This window comes from Lepidochelys kempii, chromosome 24 (assembly GCF_965140265.1).
Source record: "Lepidochelys kempii isolate rLepKem1 chromosome 24, rLepKem1.hap2, whole genome shotgun sequence".
Lineage (NCBI taxonomy): Eukaryota > Metazoa > Chordata > Testudines > Cheloniidae > Lepidochelys > Lepidochelys kempii.
The window spans coordinates 14,349,160-14,367,657 of record NC_133279.1 but is presented as its reverse complement, the minus strand read 5'-3'; the positions used below and the strand labels follow the sequence as shown (position 1 = coordinate 14,367,657).

At 53.7% G+C, this 18,498-nt stretch overlaps 1 protein-coding gene across 1 annotated transcript in view; it reads right to left on the bottom strand.

Annotated features, from left to right (window-relative positions):
- LOC140902571 (dual specificity tyrosine-phosphorylation-regulated kinase 1B-like) overlaps positions 1–17,218 on the bottom strand; it is a 31,350-nt gene extending 14,132 nt beyond the window's left edge. The window contains exon 1 of the mRNA XM_073322786.1: positions 17,132–17,218. The gene's annotated coding sequence lies outside the window, so the exon portion shown is untranslated. The remainder of the gene's footprint in view (positions 1–17,131) is intronic.
- Positions 17,219–18,498: the final 1,280 nt, after the last annotated feature.

Below are 18,498 nucleotides of genomic sequence, written 5' to 3'. Positions count from 1 at the left end.
AGGTGCCCCAGAGGGAATCAACAGAACAGGTAATCATCAAGTAATCTATCCCCTGGCGTCCAATCCCAGGTTCTGGCAAACAGAGGCTAGGGTCACCATCCCTGCCCATTCTGGCTAATAGCCATTAATGGACCTATCCTCCAGGAACTTACCTAGTTCTTTTTTTAACCCAATTATAGTTTTGGCCTTCACAACATCCCCACTCCTGGCAACAAGTTCCACAGGTTGACTGTGTTGTGTGAACAAATACTTCCTTATGTTTGTTTTAATGTTGCAATTGTTAAAATGCTGCCTATTAATTTCATCGGGTAATCCTGGGTTCTTGTGTTATGAGAACGAGTAAATAACACTTCCTTATTTACTTTCTCCACACCAGTCATGCTTTGTAGAGCTCGATCAGATCCCCCCTTAGTTGTCCCTTTATCACCATCCAGTGGCAGGCAATTCCACAGGCCAATCAAGCAGCTGATGACAAAGTCTTTCCTCAGATGGGTTTTCGGTTTCCCCATCTTTCAGTTTCATCACACGCCCCCTAGTCTTTGAGCTGCAAGGCTGGGAGAACAGACACTCCCAATACCCCTTCTCAATTCCACCGATCACTTTACAGATCTCTACAGTAACAATCCCCGTCTCTCTCCAGTTTTTCCAGGCTCTAGATAGTTCTCATCCCCTTTCTCTGACACCTCCCCGTCCCCAGTTCTGCAGTATCCTTTCAGAGCTGGGGTGCCCAGTAATGCACACACTATTTCCAGCGGAGGCTGCACCATTGCTCTACAAAGAGGGGGCAGAGATGTAAGTCTCCCTCATTAAACATTCCCCAGCTCAGCCCTTATGTGCCCAGACGTGAGGGGGCTTTTCTAGCTGTGGTTGTGCCCTAGGCAGAACTCTCCTCCAAGCTGCTCACAATGAGTGCTCGCGGGTCATTTCCACACCTGTCCGGTGTCCAAGCAGTTTCAGTTTTTCCCTTTTGGACCCATCACTTTGCATTCAGCAAACTTGAATTCTGTCTGCCACCGAGCTACCCTTTCACCCAGCTCCCTCTGGAGCTCCTCGCACCCCTCCCTGGCCCTATCTCAGCCCCATAACTGAGTCATCCGACCATTTCGTCACTTGGGTGCTCACCCCCACATCCAGATCGTTCAGAGAGAAGTTCACGATACGGGACTAGTGTGCAACCTCGAGGCACCCGCTGGCCACCTTTTCCACAGAGCACTCACTCTCCCATCCCTTCCACACAAACCCTGGCCCCCGTGTACATCACGCAAGGATGAGGCAGGCACCAGCGATCCCCCACCGCCCAGTGCCGGAGCCCACCTGTGGATGGCTGCCTGTGGCAGCGGGAAGATGGCAGGTAACACTCGGGCTCCCTCCTGCCCCAGTCTGTCTGCAGTGCCAGTAGCATGGCGGGAGGCGGCGGCACCTCAATGCTGGAGGGTATCACCATGGGGGAAAGTGTCCAGTTGCCCCTGGCGTGGGCAGCTGCTCCCGGCACAGAGCCTGCGAAGCTGGGGGAGCAAATGGAGGGTGCTAGCCCCGGCTCCCTGTCCCTCCCGGGGCAGCTGTCCTTGCAGTGCGCAGGCGAGACAGGAGGTCGGGGAAGGACGGCGGGGAAGGGGGGCTGGGATCAAGGCAGCTGTTTGAACAAAATGGCAAAGAGGAAACTGACAAGATGAACAGCTGAGCGACAGCCCCAAAGTAAGCTGGACAGGAGTGTGACCAATTGAGCAACCCGGCCTGCCCTGCATGGGCAGGGCCGTGCTGCTACTCAACAGGAGCCCGCCTGCTAGTCCCCCACCACCAACGCACTGCCTCCCGTTCCAGCTACCTCCCGGAAGGAAATCCAGCTGTACGAGGCATTCTGCTTCCCACCAAACGTGAGCCCCTTGCAAAGACACACCGACCCCAAGCAGAGTCTGCTCACACCATCTGAGACCCCAACAGGTCCCTTCAGAGGAGTTGCAGCCAAAAGGGACCACAATGATCCATCCTGCTCAATCTTCTCTATAACACAGGCCAAGGTACCTTCCGCAGGGATCCCTGCATTTGGCTTACAGCTTCTGGCCAAGCTAGAGTGGAAAAGCCCCTTTCTTGTGGTGTTCACTCTGGACCCTAACAACGACAGAGAATCCAGCAACATTGCTAACTATTTCTGAGAGATTCAGTGGAAGCAGCCACTTAACAAGCACTCGCTGGGTTGCAGAGAGGCTGCCTATGGAGTTAAGACACACTGCAGGAATAAAGTAGGGGTGGGGAAGAGTCCTGAAAGACCCAAACAAAGGAATCAAGTGTAGAAGACTTTGCCTAACCAGCAGGTCCTGACCAGGCTTGGTCCTAGCTCCACCAGAATCCATTTGCTGAGCAGCCAGCCCCATCTGCACCTGCTACCAGCCAAGATTGGTCTCCTCACACCACAATGCCACCAGCACACTCCAGAGAGCTGTGCAGCACGGGCCAGGGTGGGGCCGTGTGCAGAGAAAGAAAGGGTAGGTGGAAAGGCTCAGGGAGGCACGGTCCTGTCCTGACCAGGTTCGTTACCCTGAGACAGAGGCGGCCCCCAGGCCACCTTCAATTAGACCTGGGGGAGGAATGGCACTTGGGCACACTGCAATGGCGCAAGGAACATGGGAAACCCAGGCATCCCCCATGCAGCGGTCACAGCATCCCCCTTGACAGGGCTTCTCTACGTGCCTCCCAACCAAGCTCTAGTCCCAGGGCCCTGAACAGCTGCCTGACTGGGATAGAATCGTCACCATCCTTCCCTGGGCAGCACGGGGTGAACAAACCTCACGCTGGCCAGGGAAGGGCTAGCAAGCGGTTTTACCGCTATACTGGTAGCAGGAGTCAGGCGTGGAGAGAGGGGGTGAAAGGAGAGAGCCCAGCTCAGGTGGGAGCTGGCTGGGAAAGGAGAACAGCTCTCTGTGGGAGGCTTAGCTGGGGCTGGGAACAGCAACGGCTGGGTGATGCTGCTGCAGACAGTGCCTCGCCTGAAGGGGGTGACAGCCACATCAAACCCTTTTGTTCGGGGCCCAGCAGTGGCCACCTTGCACTAAGTCATCAGAGCTCAGCTGCTCATCTCTCGCTGACTTTATGACAGGTGCTGTTGGCTAGATCAGCTTCCTGGGAACATCCTAATGACCCAGCCACAGGCCCACTTGCCCCAGGGAATGACACCCAATCACTCCCACTGGGAGACAGCAGAGGGTCCTGATCAGACTAACCCACAGCCACAGCATCCCAAGGAACTGGAGTCTACAGCAGGGACACATCCACAATGAGTACACAAGGCGCCTGGCTCTAGGGCACTCGGTGCACGGACACCAGGCCAGCCCTCTGAGTCCTGGCCTCCTCCATGCATGGGCCCCACTGACAGGGCTGCTTTGGGTGAAACCTGAAATCTCCAGGAGGCATTGCTGGGAAGTGCCAGCCCCAGGAGGAGCATCACCCTGGCAGGTGCAAAGTAGCTTAGGAGAGGAACTCAGAGCATGGGGAAGCACGCACAGCGCTGGCTGCCTGCAACCCAGATGGGAAGTATCTTGTTCTGTACAGCACCTAGCGCAAAGGGGTCCTAGGCACTACGGTAACGCAGATAACAAACAACAACATACAGCACCTAGTGCAAAGAGGTCCTAGGTGCTATGGTGACGCAGACAATAAATAACATACAGCACTGAGCACCGTGGGGTCCCAGGATGGGAGTTCCCTTACAAGGTGGGTGGGGGGGTCAGTGCTAACGAGCCAATTAAATTAAGGTGGAAGTGGGCTATTCTCAACAGTTGACAAGAAGGGGTAGAAATCACTTTTGTAGCGCATATCTATTCAAGGCTCACCATCATAGGACCTAACCACATCAGCCACACCAACAGGGGCTCATTGACCTGCACATCTACCGATGTGATCTATGCCATCATGTGCCAGCAATGCCCCTCTGCCACGTACATTGGCCATACCGGACAGTCTCTATGCAAAAGAATAAATGGACACAAATCTGACATCAGGAATTAAAACATTCAAAAAACAGTAGGAGAACACTTCAGTCTCCCTGGACACTCAATAACAGACTTAAAAGTGGCAATTCTTCACCAAAAAACTTCAAAAACAGACTCCAACAAGAAACCGCAGAACTGGAATTAATTTTCAAACTGGACACCATCAAATTAGGCCTGAATAAAGACTGGGAGTGGATGGGTCACGACAAAAACTAATTTCCCCCTGCTGATACTCACACCTTCTTGTCAACTGTTTGAAATGGGCCACCTTGTTTACATTGGCCTCATTAGCACTACAAAAGAGATTTCCACCCCTTCTTGTCAACTGTTGAGACTAGCCCACTTCCATCTTAATTGAACTGGCTCGTTAGCACTGACCCCCCATCCCCCCCACTTGGTAAGGCAACTCCCATCCTTTCATATGCTGTGTATTTATACCTCCCTACTGTATGTTCCATTCCATGCATCTGATGAAGTGGGTTTTAGCCCACGAAAGCTTATGGCCAAAGAAATTTGTTAGTCTCTCAGGTGCCACAAGGACTCCTCATTGTTTTTGCTGTTAAGTACTGTTACAAAAAGGACAGAGATGGATTGTTCTCCATGCCCACTAAAGGTAGGACAAGCCAGAATGGGCTTAATCTGCAGCAAGGGAGATTTAGGTTAGATATTAGGAAAAACTTTCTAACTCTCAGGGGAGTTCAGCTCTGGAACAGGCTTCCAAGGGAGGCTGCAGGATCCCCATCACTGGAGGTTTTAAAAGACAGGTTGGACAAACCCCATCAGAGATGACTTGACTTGGTCCTGACACAGCACAGGGGACTGGATTTGATGACCTCTCAAGGTCCCTTCCAGCCCCACATTTCTATGATTCTATAGCAGGGAATCAGACAAGTGAGGTAAGGTAACTGCTCTGTAAAAGCGAAGGATTATCATCTGCTGTAGAATTTTACTCTCCAGAGAGACTAAGACTGGGAAGCATAAGCCCAAAAGGGAAAAGATTCATGAGACTAGGGACTGGATCTAGTCCACAGAGGTCTCTCAGCCATGTGTACCTCCAGGGAACACAGGCTAGACACACTATCAGTCTTCTCCTTCGCCAGTGGAGCACCCTGCGCTAAAGCTGGTCACCCTGTACATGTGCTCGGTAGTGGCTTCACAACACGTTCTGGGGTCTATAAACTATCCCCACGGATGGGGAAACCAAGGCACAGAGACCCAACTTGCCCAAGGCCATTCAGCAGCAGAGTGGGGACTAGAACCCAAATCTCCCAGTCCAGGATTCTATCCACCAGGCTGTGTAGCCTCCCCCACACCCTGTGGCATGTCCCCCTCTAGTGATGACTGGGCCACATCTAGAGGTGGATGAGCTTGCTAGCGGCCATGAGCTAACAGAGTTGGGTCTGTTAGCTCAGTCAGTAGAGAGTGCTTTGAGATCCAGTGGTCCAAGGTGCAGGTCCGTTGCCAACGCCCTGCCAGTGGGCAAGGCGGTACAAGCTTGAGAGTCAGGTTTGGGATGAGGGGAAGATGAAATAGCATTTTAACTCAGCAAGAGCTTCCCAGGAGTGTACACAGAGCGTGCAGCTGATCTAAGCGCTCACATGAGCTGTGCTGATTTAGTGACTCGTGAATCTGATTTGCCTTCTGAAACCTATTCTCAAAAGGCCTCCACCCAATTCAGACAGCCCTGGCTTTAACCAATCTCCAAGTCCGACTTCGCAAGTTAACCAAAGTGAAAAGTGCCTTTTTCCCAAGCCAACAAAGCAAGGCAGAAGCACTTCGAGTCTGCTAAATAATTCACAGCATCACCCAACAGTATATGCTAGCAAGGCGAGCTAAAACAGCATAGCTGAGAGCTGCAGTCTGTAAGTATATTGGAAAAATCCATGCTGACCTCGTTATTAAAGCACATCTGCAGGGCCTTGCTTAAGGAAAATGAGATTGCTACTTTGTCAGATACAGACATATACAACCCTATCTAAACTTGTGACATAAAAGGAATACTAGAACACAGGGATTAGGTAATTCAAACTGACAGGAACGTAGTGGAGCTAAGTTAAAAGCAAAAGGAGCAAACTTTAATCTGCCTGACTTGATAACTTTATTGTACAAGCGTAAGATTCGCTTCACCCAGCTCTCTCGGGGGGAAGTTCCCAAGTATTATAAAACTGAACTCACAATCAATGCAACACAGAAGGCAAGCAGGACCAGATGACTCTCTCTATCGTGCTATCCTGCTACCGCAGTACCTGAGCACCTCACCATCTCCACTGGATTCATCCTCACAGCCTGGGAAGAAGGGCAGCGTTACCCCATTTTACAGACAGGTTACATGACTTGCCCCCAGGAAGTCGGTGGCAGAAGCAGGGAATGTAGCCACACTCTCCCAAGTTCTAGGCAAGAGCCTTAGCCACTGGCCCATCCTTCCTCGCAGGCTGGCGCGCTCTGCTGTCTGTGGCAAGCACGAAATAGCTTCCCTGCAGCCGGCTGTATTTAGTGAAGATTTGAATGGCAATGTGAATCGCGCCTCACACCTTGTCTACACACAAAAAGTTGCACCGTTTTAACTATCCTGATCTAGCTAAAGCAGTACAATCTCCCTGTATTGAAATTGCCAGCTCCCTGATGCAAGGACTATCTTTTTGTCCAGTGTTTGTCCAGCGCCTAGCACAATGGGGTCCTGGCTCCTAGGCACTCTGGCAATACAAGTAATAAATAATAATAGTAGTGTGGATGCAATTATACTGGTGTACAAAGGTGCCATGTATCACTACAACTATTCATGGAATCATAGAAATGTGGGGCTGGAAGGAACCCCGAGAGGTCAAAGTCCAGCCCCCTGCACTGTAGTAGGACCAAATAAATCTAGACCATCCCTGACAGGCGTTAGTCCAACCTGTTCTTAAAAACTTCCAATGATGGGGCTTCCAAAACCTCCCTTGGAAGCCAATTCCAGAGCTTAACTCCCCTGAGAGTTAGGAATTTTTTCCAAATACCTAACCTAAATCTCCCTTAATACAGATTGAGCCCATTACTGCTTGTCCTGCCTTCAGTAGACACTCAGAACAACTGACCCCCATCCTCTTTATAAACAGCCCTTCACATGTTTGAAGACTGTTATCAGGTTTTACTCAGTCTTCTCTTCTCAAGACAAAACATGCCCAGTTATTTTAATCTTTCCTCAGAGGTCAGGTTTCCTAAACTGTTCATTTTTGTTGCTCTCCTGTGGCTCTTTCCAACTTTTCCACATCTGTCCTACAGCCAGAATTGGCACAGTACTCCAGTTGAGGCCTCATCAGTGCCAAGTAGAGTAGGACAATTACCTTCCACATCTCACATACAACACTTCTGTCAAAATACCCCAGAACGAATGACAGTAGCCTTTTTTCACAATGGCATCGCGTTGTTGACCTATATTCAATCTGTGATCCACTATAACCCCCAGATCCTTTCCTGCAGTATTACCACCTCCCAAGGTATTCCCCATTTTGTAGTTGTGCATTTGATTTTTAATTCCTAAGTGGCGTATGTTGCACTTGTCTTTATTGAATATCATCTTGTTGATTTCAGATCAATTCTCCAATTTGTCCAGATCCATTCATGCAGGGAAAGGGGAAATACCTACCCCACTATAAGGCATATTTATACCAACATATCCGCATCCATGCTAGGGGCCGTACTCATCTAATGATACCAGTTGCAAATAACTCCCCCACCCCACACACAAAATAGTTCAATTAGTACAAAAACTGTGCCTACACCAGGCACATCGCTCCTTTGAAAATCCCAGCCTTGGGGGAGATGCGTGTAGCCAAAAGTAACACCGTGCGCTCAGAGTCCTGTAAAACTTGGCTTGCTTTACGGACCTCAGCAAGATCTAAACATTAAGCCATGGGCGAAAATTACAGCCTCAGTGTGGGGGAAGTTACACGCAGCCATGGTTGTATTGGCTGAACTGCATAACACTGAGCACTCAAGGAAACTGGAGACAGACCCGCCCAAACCTGGCTTGATTTGTGGGTCCAACAGCTTTAAAGTTTAAAGTCAGCACAGGCTGACAGACACAGTTATTTTCTACTGCCCATTCACAGGAGTCAATCTTCTGTACCAATCTTCTGATGGGTGGAGAAGCATGTGCTGCTCGTAAGGCAGCAGTCACAGAGCAAGGTTTGCGCCTCTAATGGAGTCATTTTTCAATGCTTATTTACCTGAATGCAAAGAGGGTGTTTTACAAACAACATCAAAACTCTGCAAGGGAGTTTGATTAAAGATCAAACCACAGAAGCCACCAGCCTGGATCAGACCCAGGGGACCTGTCAAGTTCGGTATCTTGTCAGACCTTAGGGGGTCCATCTAACCTGGTATCCTGTCTCCAGAAAGCGATCCGCACCAGATGCTTCATAGGAAATGGCATGAAACACCCCACTGCTGGCAGGAATGGGATAACCTGACTCCGGAAGCTCCCTCCTCAGTTAGAGGTCTGAGTTGGAGGATTATATCCCAGAACTCTTGGATTGTTTTAGAGGGTCACAGTATTGATTATAACAGCTCTGGCTATTCTTGTTAGTAACAACAATGACTAATCCCTTTCTATCTAGATACCTAGCTCATAGCTAGCTCTTTCCATCCATAGACCTCAACGCACTTCACAAACCAGTATCGTTATCCCCTTTTCACAGAGAAGTTGGCACTGCCCAACTTCCCTCAAGTGTCCCCATCACTCACATGTCACACCGGAGGGGGTGGGGTGCAATCCAGCTCCCACCACCACATGATCCATTCTGGGGATCCCCAGCCATTCCCACATGTTCACAACCAGGGCAGCGCCTTGCTATGGCACCCCAGGCGCCTGCCACCTCCAGGTCTGAGCGCCCGGCGCTGCAGGGCACTCACGAGCGCAGAACTCAGCCACTCGCTCACTTAGAGGCACAAGGAGGGAAGTATCTTATATGCTTATATTCCCTCTCATCACCGCTGTATCTGTGCACGTCACAATCTTTAATGTATTTATCTCACAACATACACGTGGTGGGACAGCACTATGACCTCCTTTGTACATGGGGGGAAACTGAAGGACAGAGAGGCTAAGGCTATGTCTACACAGCGAAGACAAACCCACAGCCAGCCCTGCGCCAACTCACTCAGGCTCACAGGGCTTGGGCTGCGCAGCTGCTTCACTGGTTTGTAGATTTCTGAGCTCCGGCTGGAGCAGGACAGTCCCAGAGCCATGGAGAAAAATGATAAAATGATACACAGGGAGAAGAGAGAAGGCCAAGCAGCACTCCCAGGCTGCTGATGCTTGTAACAGAGTGTATCAGAAACTTTAAGGGACTATCAGGATTATCTAGTCTGACCTCCTGCACATTGCAGGTCACAGAACCTCACCCACCCACTCCTGTAACAGACTCATAACCTCTGCAGGAGTTACTGAAGTCCTCAAATCACAATTTAAAGGCTCAATTATCTGTCCTGCCTTAGTCACAGACCAGGCCCCCACCACGCCAGGTGCTGCATACACCATACAGGGTTACAGTCTGAGTATTTATGCCAGCCTCTATATAGTAGTTATCCAATACATTAGCTCCCATCACCACCAAAACCATAGTCTCTGGCTGCAGGATGGGAGCAGCCTGCCTCTGCTGCTGCTCAGACCTTTGCCAACATAAGCAAAATGAAACGGACCCAAATCTTGTCAGTTTCACAGCTGACCAATCATCTGGGTGATTCTGGCTCCTTTGGTTCTGTGGCAGCCTGGCAGAGCTATAAGCAGCAGCAGAGGCACCCGGGCATGGCTGTCTGCCTGCAGATGCAGGAAAACAGCATTGCATTGTCAGCTTCACCACTGGAAGGTTTAACTTCCCAATCACAAGGGCTAGAAACTATTTTCCTGAAAGCTTAGAATCTGCAGGAATCAGTGACATTTCCCTGGATTAGAAAGTACCTGAAACCAGGGGATAATTATAATAGGACAAATCGCATCCCCACAGGATATAAAAAGTCCCTCTCACACGGGGGGGATTTCATGAGTTTGAATACCCCCTGTGCAGCAATGAGGGGGAAATGACGCATGGTCAGGGGTCCACCGGAAAGGTGGAAATGTAATTGTCACCATTTGCAATCCTCTGACGAGCTGTGACCCAGGACAGGAGGAGAAAAGGACAGTTTTACTGTGTGTCTCTTGCAAGGCACTTCAACCCACGCTGGCAAGGCACAGTGCCTGGATCTCCTGGCAAAGGGCCATGTCTGCACTTTGCTTCTAGGCCAGAGGCTGCGAAGTAAAACCTGGCCATTGGCAGGGCAGGATGGGCACTTAGAAGCGTGATCAAGTCCCACTGCCCAAAGAGCAGATCCCCGCTCTGGGCCCCTGCAGCCCAAGCTTGAGGGACACCTGCCACTCGCTGGAACCAGGCGGCTGCAACCCGGATGCCCTGACAGCAGATCTAGGGAACGCCTGCCTCTGAGTTGCCTCCGTGCAACAGTCCTCTGCCATGGCAACAGGCTCCCCATTGGCCAGTCAGAATCCCCGGGAGCCAATGGGGAAGCAGCCCGTGTTGCTAGGCTCTCTGGGATGCAGCGGGGACGATTATGCCCAAACAAAGCGTGAAACAGGAGCAGGACAGAGAGGCTCCAAAAATACCCGCCTGGGAAGAGCCAGATCTCCTTCCAGGAACACAGGGCTATAAATAACCCGCTCCCCACTCAGCCGGCTGCCCCAGAGACAGCGGGGCCCGGGCCGTTGGCACTGCGCCACGGAGGGATCAAGGCAGTGCCCGCTCCTCCGGGAGCGCAGCGCCACCCAGGCACAAGCAGGGAAGAGCAGTGGGGGTGAGGCACAGGATGACAGCACCACCTCTCCCTCCCACATGCCACCATGAAGCAGTTCACACAGGGCAGCCCTGGAGCCTGGGGTTGGCACTGCCCAACTTCCCTCAAGTGCCCCCATCACTCACACGTCACACCGGAGGGGGGTGGGGTGCAATCCAGCTCCCACCACCACATGATCCATTCTGGGGATCCCCAGCCATTCCCACATGTTCACAACCAGGGCAGGGCCTTGCTATGGCACCCCAGGCGCCTGCCACCTCCAGGTCTGCGCGCCCAGCGCTGCAGGGCACTCAGGAGCGCAGAACTCAGCCACTCGCTCACTTTACAGGATACGGTCGTTGTGCTGTCCCGGCTCCGTGGGCAGTTCTAGGCCCTAGTCTCTTCCCAGGAAAAAGGATCATGAAGCAAGAGTCTCTGGCACGGTCAGCCCCCTCCCTCTCCTGCCACCATGGCCACAAAGTCTCAGTGCCAGGGCATATCTAACTCACACAGCAGGAATCCTACAAGTTCCCAGTCAAGGCTGCACTTTAGAGAAAGCCTCAAGCTGCTGGAAGATTCAGAAATGCCCACTGGTGAGTGGGTATTACAGCTCCGTCTCTGCACTCAATCCACAGAGAAGCCAAGTCTGCAAAAACCTAAGGTGCCCTGGCTCTAGCTCTGCTCTAGCTGCTCATGCTTCTAGTTCTGGAGGTCCCCAGTTCAACCCCCCAGGGTGGCGGCCTCCACACACACTGTCGGGGCAGGCAGGGCACCTTAACTCTGCCCCCATCTGAAACTGAGCACCACCAGAAACTTTTACCCGCCTCATAAATCAAAAGTAACTGGGTGAGGGAACAGCTCCAGGGGTCACCGTGGCTGACTCCTCCAAAGCACCTGCTCAGAGGGCTGGGGCCATCAGAAGAGAACATACTATTGCTATTAATTTTGCGGAAGGTGCTCAGGTACCATGATGATGGGCTGCAGTATAAAACTAGAATGACAGGTGTGTCCAGGAGCAAAGATTTATGAGAGAAGGTTAGAGATACGCACCAGAGCGGTATAAAGAGTGGGTACACCCCCCTTCACCTTTCACACAACCAATCTGGTTAAAAGGCAACTGCTTTAAAAACCATGTAGTGACTCTTTAAGTAGTTTGTGAGCCTTCTAGCGGTGCTCACCGTGTTGCATGCCAGAAGCCAGCCAGAGCAGCAGTACATATGTGAGATAGGCTTTGCAAGTGTGTGTGTGTTTAATAACCAGGGTTATTTGAGACCCAGCCGGGCCTGTGTGGATTCTTCATATTATTGCTGGAGTGGCAAAAGATACAGCAACCCAATTAAAGGAAAAGTTGTTTTTGTACACACAACGCTGTTCACCTGCAGAACTCACCGCCATAAGAACTGGGCCAGGACTGAGAAAGGGATTAGGAATGGGGATGAATAATTAAAACATCAGCATTATATTACATGGGATTTTTTAAAAATGAGGGATATAAAATCTGCTGTTTTGGGACATAAACCTCCCTCCCTGAGGGTTAGGAGGCAGGATCCTTTCCTGGTTCAGCACTGCACTTATTATTGTGGTAGCCCTAGAAGGCCAAGTCACAGTCCAGGCCCCACTGTGCTAGGCACTGTGTATTATTATTTATTAGGTGTATTATGGTAGTGTCTATGCCTACAAACCCCCAGCATGGACAAGGCTCCCACTGTGCTAGGTGCTGTACGTTATTATTAGGTATATTAGGGTAGTGCCTAGGAACCCCCAGCACAGACAAGGCTCCCACTGTGCTAGATGCTGTATATTAGTATTTATTAGGTGTATTACAGCAGTGCTTGGGAGCCCCCAGTCATGGGCCAGGACCTCACTGTGCTGGGTGCGGCACATTATTTATTAGCTGGTACTGTAATACACCTAAGAGCCCTACTAACAGGCTAGGACACCACTGGGCCAGGAGCTGTATGTTATTGTTTTGTTAGGTGTATTACGGTAGGGTTTAAGTGTATTATGGTAGGGTCTAACTGCCCCAGTCATGAACCAGATCTTCCTTGTGCTAGGTGCTGTACAGACACAGATTCAGCGGAGAGTCCCTGCCCCAAACTGCTTCCAATCAGTTCCTGGGCACCATCCATCACACAGGCTCATTTCACTTGGAAGCATTATCCCCTCCGTGATGGACAGACATGGTTCTCCCAGGGCAGCCCCATGTGGCAGAGTTAAAATGCTTTGGGTGGCCCCAGCATGCATCTGCCATCTGGGATGGGTTCAGACACCCACCACCACCTCCTCCTGGCCCAGCCAACAGCACTGGCATTCTCAGAGATGGGCTCCACTCCAGCCAGAGCAGGATGGGGCCATGGCTCAGGGCCAACTACCAAACAACACAGTATGGGTTGTCCATGTGGCTAATCTACAGCACTTTGAAGGGGTCTCTCTCTATCTTATGTACTTACATGGCTTGCACCACAACAGAATCTGAGTGCCTCACACTCTTTAATGCTGCAGGAGGCCATTATTCCACCTGACACAGATGGGGAAACTGAGGCACAAACGCAGCTAAATGACTTGCCCAAAGCCACGCAGGGAGACTGGGGTGGAGCAGGGAACTGAACCTGGGTCTCCCAAGTCCTCGGCTAGTGCTCTAAGAACTGGGATGGCTGTCCTCTCAGAGCTGGCGACTCTAGGAACTCCCCAGTCATTAAGCCAGGAGAGCCCCTGACTGCCACTTCCCCCACTGAGACAGAAAAATCCCCTTCCAACTAAGCCTTAACATGAACAAACAGACAGCCACTGTTGTTCCAGGAGTCCCTTTCTTCTACTACCAGGGAAACACGGAAAGGGAGACAGTGAGGAGATAGAGCAAGCCCACTGTGGGAACCGTAGGAGAGATGGGGGACAGACCCTCTGTGTGGGAGGGGGAGGAGAGGAAATGGCAGAGGACAGGCACAGGGAGTGGGGCAAGGGGGGAGAGAGAAACTCACAAGGGCTGGCCCATGAGGAGGCGAGGGAAATTAACACTCAAGCTTACGTCAAGGCCACAAGTTCTGGAGTAGCTAAGACCTGATCAGTCCACCAGAACAATGGCAAACCAGCAGACCCTGGGGAAGGGAGACACCCTTAGGCCAGAGACCAGCCGCGAGACGAAGGCCCTCCAGCGGTGCCAGAACTCCAAATCCACACTGCTGCCCTCCCACAGGCAGCACCCCAGAGTCAAGGAGCCCAGACGGATCAGAATGAACCAAACACAGTCTTTTGCTCTCCCCACTTCCTGGGAGCAACACTCTCCAAACTCTGCTAGGAAACAACCGGAATGACTGCACTCATATGTGCATGTAAAGATGCCCTGCAAAAAGCACGAATGGCCGCGACCTCTTCCAGCATCTGTGCAGCTGGAATGGGGCCCACCACTCCCACAACCATATTTCTGTTTGACTCTGGAAATGGGTCTTCACCACTCATTTCTACTGGGAGGACTCTATGGACAACTGGGAGAACTGGCTGGTGTGTGACTGCACAGGACAATCAAGCCTGGTCTACATTAGAGTTAGGTTGACAGAAGGCAGCTTACGTCGAACTAACTCTGTTAAGTGTCTACACTAAAATGTAGCTCCCACCAACGTATCTCGCCCACTACACCGACTCATCTCCACCTCCGCAAGAGGAGTAGAGCTTAGGTCAATTTAGTTAGGTAGAGGTGGCATTGCTTACATCTAATGTTGCTGCCTTTCAGAAACCATCCAGCAATGCCCCACACTGGCAGTTAAAATCGATGCAAGTGCATCTAGTGAGGACACACACCGCCAACACAAGACGCATAGTGTCGACACGTAAAACCGATTCAATTACTGCAGTGGCTGTACATGGACATAACTTAGGTCGACTTAATTTTGTAGCGTAGACTTGCCCTCAATAAGGGAAACCGAGGGCAGGACTATACTTAAAATGCTGCAGCTACGCCCCTCCGTACAGATCCCTCCATCACACTGGCCCTGTCCAAACGGATCCCCTCCCATCCCAGACCTGCACCAGCCCTTCCCAGACCCCCTCATCCTAGATCCATACCACACAGTCCCTGTTCAAACTCGGGATTCATCCCAGATCTGCAGCACTCCAATGCAAATATCCCCACAAAGCATCAGGCGCAACCCCCCCTGCACAGATACAGATACCCCTATAGAGTGCAGACCTCACCCCAGACACACACACACCCCAATTGCAAAAACTCCACCCAGACCAAGATCACCCCATCACCTCTCAAAGCTTGGGGAGAGAGTGAAAGTGGGTCAGGTAGGGCTAGGGGGTGATACCTGGGATGGTGTAGGGCCATGGCAGTAAAGTGTTGTTAGGATTAGATAGGGAAGTGAGATGAAAGGGATTCCAGGTTCCAGAAGTGGGAAGGGGCCAGGTTCCTTGGAGTGGATCAGGAATGGGCTGCACAGTTGTTTTTTTTTTTTGGGGGGGGGGGGGGGCATGGATTGGGACAAGGCCCTAAGCAGCATGTAGGAGCAGATTTCTCAGGGGTGCCACAGAAGATCAAGAGAGCCACCCAAGCAGAAGGGGAGGGAAACATAGTGATGGTACCTAAGGGGGGGAAAAATTGAGGGTCTACAGATAGCATCAGGATAGAGCTTTCAAGTGGGTACCAGTGTAGAGGAAGGAGGGGGCAGTTTCCAGGCAGTACCAGAAGAGAAAGGAGTTTCCATGTGCTTTTGTGGGGTGACAAATGTAACAGGGTTCCCAGGGTCCAGACATCAGGAATACCCATGTGGGATCAAGGTTCTCATGGGGGCATGTGCAGGGAAATATGGGGGGGGGGGGGGGCAGGGCACTGCAATGGGTAGATATCCCAGGTGGCTCCCGGGTGTGGGCAAGACAGTTCCAGGAGGAAGTTTGGGGGTGGAATTCCCGTAGGGAATTTTTCAGTTGACATTCAGTGAGAACAATGCTTTGTGAAAGGAGGTGGGGCTAGAGTTCCCGGGTGAAAGTACAGGGTGTTCCCAGAGGTCATGGGGGGAGTTGCCAAGTGGCCGATTCAGGAGCAGCTACAGCAGGCAGAGGGCTATGGAGAAGGGGAAGTTACTTTCTGGGCAGTGAGTTCCAGGCAGGTCCTGCTTTGAGCAGGGGGTTGGGCTAGATGACCTCCTGAGGTCCCCTTCCAACCCTGATATTCTATGATTCTAGTGGGGCAACAGAGCGTCGCTTCCTGGCTGATGGGATCCAGGGCCAGTTACAAATACAGGGGGCCAGGGGCTCTGAGGCAAGATGCAAGGCTCACTTTCTTTATGGTGGGTTCCAGGGCAGGTAGAGCAGGTCAGGGATGGATCAGTTTCAGAGGAAAGTTAGATCTTGGGGTGTCAGCTCCAGGAGGGAAGATCCAGACCGGGTACAGAAGGTAGTTTCAGGGCAGGCAAGGCTTTCAAGTGCAACATCCACGGTATATACAACGGGGCAGGAGGAAGGAGTCATTTCCCAGGAGGAGGGGATCTATGCTAGGTACAGCAGACTGGTTCCAGACAGATGAGGCTCCAGGCAGGGAGCAGGGACCCTGGCTGGTCTCACCTGTGGCAGCGTCCCTGCCAGGGGAGGGTAGCAGGACAGTTCCAGGACAGGTGGGGAATTGGGGGTGGAGGTGGGCCCACCCATGGCAGTGGCCCGAGTAGATAACTGGGGTTTCTGGCAGGACCAGGGGAAAGAATCGATTCTGGGCCAGGCAGGGGGTACAGGGGGGAAGAGGGTCAGGTCCCAGGCAAAAGAGGGAGGGGATTTTGGTATGGCGGTCTGGGAAGCAGGTCTCCAGCCAAGGGCTGGTGCCAGGCCTATCTCCCCTGTGGCAGCCGCCCTGGCAGGAAAGGGAGATTCGGGGTGGGGGACATGCAGAGAAGAAATCATCCGGGGGGGGGGCAGTTTCCCGTTGGGGTTCCTGGGGGGCAGCTGCCCTAGTGAGAAGAGGGGATGGGCGGGATAGGGGAGGATCCCGGGCGAAGAAAGGAGGACGTTGAGATGCCAGGCACGGGGGCACAGGGCCGGTCACGGGGAGGGGAGGGAGGGAGGAAGCTGGTCCCGGGCGGCGAGAGGCCCGGTCGGATCTCGGGGGCGGGGGCACCGGGTCAGATCCCAGGAGGACGCCGGGAGGGGCCGAGACGGGTCCCGGAGGCAGGGGGAGGGCCCGTCCCGTGCGAGGTCGGGTCCCGGAGCCGGTTCCGATCCCGGGGGCGGGGAGAGGGGATGGGGCGGGGTCCCGGGCGGGGAGGGGGCCGGTCTGAGCTGGGCGGGGGCAGACGATCCGGGACTTGCGCCGGTCCCAGGGTCGGGCCGGTCCCGGGCAGGGGGGTCGCGGCCGGTCTCACCTGCGGCAGCGGCCCTGGCGGAGGGTCTCGGGCGGGCCGGCCCGGCGCGGGCGGAGGCGGGTCCCGGTCCCGTCCGCTGCGGGCGGCGCCCCCGGCGGCGGTCCCGGTCCGGTCGGGCGGCTCCTGCGCGCGCCCCCGGGATTTTCCCCAGTAATGCAACAAAAAAATGGCGACCACAACAAACCGCCGCGCCGCCGGGCACCGCGCATGCGCCGCGCCGGCCGCCCACGTGATCCGGGCCAGCCCAGCGGAGCGTGCGCAGGCGCGCGGCCGCAGCCCACGTGATGAGACTGACCAGAACGAATCTACGCACGCGTGTTACGGAAGGGGCGCGTGACCAAAATCAACGGGGCGAAATGCGCAAGCGGAATAGCCCTGACAAGTGACTGAGGAGCCGCTTGATGGTGTCATAAATTATCGCCGACGGTACCGCCTCATTGGCGCTGAAGTACCACGTGACCGCTCCTGACGGTGCGCAGGCGCTTCCCCCCTTTTCCCCCCCCCCTCACAGGGCACGCGACCTTTCCCTCTCCCGAACGCAAGCCACAGGCGCCGGCGGGGAAGCCACGAACTGCGCGTGCGCACCCCCATCCAATCAGGGGAGTCCTTGGGCAGCCCCACCCTTCTCTGAAGGGCTTCTGCCTCGCCGTTCGGAGGGGCTGGGCCAGGGCGTTTCCTCCTCCCGCACGAGGCTCCCGCCCATTCGGACCAGACTAGGCCCCGCCCCTCGGTGACCTCGCCCCGCTGGCCCCGGCCCAATTCCTCCCCTTAACGCGGCCGGCTACCTGCCCCCCCCCTTGGGGATCGCCCAGGGCCGGAGCCCCCCCCCCCGGGGTTGCCAACTGTCCCAACCCCTTGCCCGCCCCCTCCGCCACGCCCACAGCCATGCCACGCCCCTTCTGGGGCCACGCCCCCACTCCTCCAGCCCCCCTTCCCTCAGTCACTCGCCCCCACCCGCACGGACTTCAGCGGGCTGGGGGCAGGCTCCGGCGGGGGCCACGGGGCTCCAAGGGTGGGAGGGGGCTCCAGGCGGAGCCTGGGGCAGGGGCCTGGGGGGCGGGCTCTGGAAGGGAGTTTGGCTGCAGGAGGGGAGTAGGGCAGGGGCTTGGGGTGCAGGAGGGGGTTCAGGCTCCGGTCAGGAGGTGCTTATTGCAGGCGGCTGCCGCAAGCATCAACGTAGCCAGCATCAGCGCCTAGGTGCAGGCAGCTCTGCCCCCGCCTGCAGGACAACCGCCCCCACAGCTCCCAGCGGCCCCAGTTCCCCATTCCGACCCATGGGAGCTGATGTGGCACTCGGGGCAGGGTGCAGAGATCCCCTCACCCCCCATGCACCTAGAGCAAGGGTTTTCACATCTGAGATAGCGCGT